Raw genomic sequence first — 3,903 nt, 5'->3', positions numbered from 1 at the left:
AGTCAACTAGAGGCTTATTAGGGACATATTATGGTCTATGTATTCACACGTGTATTACGATTTCCGGATAATACAGTTATAGCATGAATAATGACAATTATCATGAACAAAGAAATATAATAATAACGCTTTTATTATTGCCTCTAGGGCATATTTCCAACAACCGGTACATCCAAACAACGACAGGGTGGTGTGGGGAGGCGCAGCCGGTCCTTGGACAGACACCTAGTCGGCGGGGCGGTGTGGGTGGACGTCCCGGTTCCTCCGACCGACGGCGGTGTGGGGTGGTGGTGGGATGAGGCAGGGATGAACACGAACTTAAAGGCGCCCTTAAACTTCAGCGGTTGCATCATATCAAAGTTTTTTTATTTAAAACGAAACTTTATTCATTAGACATAATTAGTACATCGAATTACAATTTCATTTAAAGGCTCCATAAAACCAATTCGAAGTTAAAGAAAATCTAGCTAATCTAGCAAGTTCATGTGTTACTTTATTTGCGTCTAGCTCTATTACAATCTTTGAATCTAGTCATGATAAAATCACATGCATAGTGAAAAGCAGTCATCGAAAATTGCCGCCGCCGAACCCGTAGATTGTCCTCCGTCCTGCATGGTCTCAATCACATCCAGATTATCTGAGTTGATGATTAATCGATTGCATCCCGCTCTTTGCGCTAATGTTAGTTCAAATTTGAGAGCTAAAGCTTCTACCATCAGAACATTCATGCAATGGTCGATCTTTTCATTTCCTCCTGCAATAAAACTACCTTTGTCGTCTGGTAAGATTGCCCCCATCCTACCCTTCAGCATATGATAGTCAAAAGATGCGTCAACATTGAGTTTCACGAAACCCCTAGAGGACAATACAAACCTTCCTTTTTTATGGACGCCTTTGAAGATGTGCACGATATCAAAGTTTACTGGAAGATCTTCGCTCCGTAGGTGGAGGGTTTTTTGTGGAGATTATGTAGTATCACGTAAAAAATTTACGCGTATAGGAACCGTTGGAGAGCTTTTTTTTATTCAATCTTTAAACCACAATTATTTTACATACTTTCATCTTTAAATCGTACTCCCTTCGTTCCATAATGTAAAACGTTTAGGCTATTTTACGGTTATGAAACCATTGGAGATGCTCTTTGTATAGGTTTCAACCAAGAAAAGAGTTTGTATCGGTTCCGATTTCAACGACCCGTCTGTATCAACAGTGCTTCTGCCGGCGTTCGTCCAAGATGAAAATCCGTTGCCGGACGCCGCTCGACATCGACAGCCATGGCCTCGCAGCTAGAGCCACCTTCTGCGTCGCTGGCGCCGGCGAAGTATGGCCCGGCGGCTACCACCACCGCCATCACCGCTATAGCTGATGATCTCCTCCGCGAGATCTTCCTCCGTCTCCCTTCCCTACCGAGCCTCGTCCGCGCCGCCCTCGCCTGCCGCACCTTCCTCCGCGCCGTCCGTTCGTCCTCCGCCGCTTCCAGGCGCTCCACCCCCCCCCCCCCCCCCCCCCCCCCCCGAAATCCTTGGATTCTTCGACGACCCTTGGCCATGGCATAAACCATGCATGCCTGCCTACCTTCCTCCCCCTCCGCAGCCGCTCCGACCCGGACCCACGGCCGCCGTCCGGGGCGCCGATTTCCACCTCACCCGCCTCCCGGAAGACAGTGGCAACCCAGGGTGGGAGATCAGAGACTGCCGCTGCGGCTACGTCGTCCTCCAGAACACGCGCACCAAGCAGATCGCTGCCTACAACCCTCTCACGCAGGCGCTGGCGAAAACATATAATAGAACACCTGCATCCAAGTCCTCCTTATCTAGCCATCTATTTTGTGCATCGCAATTCGTGTAAACACATTTCTTTTTTTTGTTTCTCTCGCATAAAACATGTTTTGAAGTTTAAACCTTTGCAGCGTGGCAAAGTTTTCTATCTAGAATCTAGGATAAATCTTCAGATTTTTTGGTCAAATATAAATATATAAATTATGATTTTCTACATTAAAAAATCATATTTTGTATATTTATATTTGATAAAAAATTCTGAAAGATTTATCCTATATTCTAGATATAAAGCTTTGTCACGTTACGAAGGTTTGAACTTCAAGACATGTTTTATGTGAGAGAAGCAAAAAAGAGAAAATTTCATATAGCAAGTTAGTTGTGTTGCACATATCTTAAAGCAATATTGGACAGGCAGGATAGCAGGGCCCGGGTGCAGATGTTCTAAAAATCCACGTCCCAGGCGCTGGACATCTTCTCGGGTCCGCCTCGAGAGACCTGCCATCCCCGCTTCCTTCGTTTCCGCATCATCTTCTCCGCCGGAGAGGACTAGAGGTCATTCCATGTGGTCTATGTCCATCGCCCGCAAGGGGGGCGCGCACGAGTTCGCCTCTCTGTCTTCTCATCAGACAGCAGGGAGTGGCAGGGTTTCTCATGGGTAGAATTGTTGACGGCGCAACCCGGGGAGGACGGAGGCGACAACAATGCCTACTTTGCTACACTTGTGAATCAACATGATAGGTTATCATGTAGGTATATCAGAAACCAATTGTAAACGGTCGTGCTCAACACTGCAACGCCGCAATTACGTTGAATTGATGTGCCGCCACCCTTGAAAGACATAGACCCTACACAAGTTGAACTTGGTTGGACCAAGGATGGGAATGTCTGCTTGGCTTGCATAGATGACGTCTATGCAGACAAAGGAACGCTTGCTGTTTGGCTGTGGAGCGCCGACGGTGACGGTGTTAACAAATGGATGCCGCACAAGGTTTTCCTGCTGAACACGTTGATCAATGCCACTATGTGTTCAAAAGACCATGACGTTACGGTGGAGGTTGTGGCGGTCATCGATGGGTTTGTGTTCCTGACTATTGATTATGATAGGTACACTGAGTGCCTCATATCCTTCTGCTCGGAAACAGAGAATGTAAACAAGCTCTTCAATCATACACGGGACCACAATATCCACCCCTACATCATGGCATGGCCTCCTTCTTTGGTAGGAAACAAGGTGAGCTCTCCCTTGCTTGAACATGCTGGTCAAATTTCTCCAGACGTTTGGTCCATATATATTGTATGCATTTAAGTTACTTGAAAGGAATATGATGGATGTTGTATATATAGCTATGAAAATCTGCCATCAGTTTCACATTTTGCAATTCTGGTCAACTGTTATTGAGTTAGGTTACACAGCAATGGCTTCATGCTGAGTCCAGTTACAATAGCACCAGCAGTAAATCATACGTGCTATGCTCAATTGCAGATTGTATACACTATTTTAGCTTTTTCCATGTGGTTTGTGCAGCTTTTGTGATATCTGCATTAATAGTATCTTAGGCTAGGAATTTCTCTTCACTAAAATGTTGTCTACACAATGCTTTGTAATCTTGACCATTATAGGGTGTTGGTTTGACAAGTATACTATTTCACTTCCCTTGCTTTTGGTCATTGCTAAATAAATCTGTCTTGTACCATTTTCTATAAATATCTATCTTGTACTGTACCTTTTTTATATATAAAGATCTATTTCATAGCATCGGAGTCTATAACCTTTGCACGATTTGTCTATACAAACACTTGAATCCTTACTTACACGGAAATCATTTTATACCTCAGGAGGATTTAGAAACCAAAGTTACCGGAGACAATTTGGTGGATGATGGTCCTGTGGTCACAGAAGAAACTCCCTCTGTTCTTGTCACCGCATTCGATCATATAAGGAAGCTCTGATTAATGGCATTGGGGCAAAAGTTGCAGAGATAGAGGCATTTCTACTATCTATATATCGAGGGCGAGAAGAAGTCTCTAGCTAGCTGCAGAATAGAAAACTGCAAGAGGTTGTATCTTAAGGATAAGTGACGGCATTGATGGCTACAGGAGAAGGGCAGAAAGAGAGACGCGATGA

At 44.7% G+C, this 3,903-nt stretch overlaps 1 pseudogene; it reads left to right on the top strand.

Moving 5' to 3' along the window:
- The first annotated feature begins 1,274 nt into the window (after window positions 1-1,274).
- LOC125507271 (uncharacterized) lies at window positions 1,275-3,903 on the top strand (annotated as a pseudogene).

The sequence above is a fragment of the Triticum urartu genome, chromosome 5A, assembly GCF_056163025.1.
Source record: "Triticum urartu cultivar PI428250 chromosome 5A, HENAU_Tu73, whole genome shotgun sequence".
Taxonomy (NCBI): Eukaryota; Viridiplantae; Streptophyta; class Magnoliopsida; order Poales; family Poaceae; genus Triticum; species Triticum urartu.
Note: the sequence above shows the minus strand (reverse complement) of the source record. Positions and strands in the feature narration are given on the sequence as shown.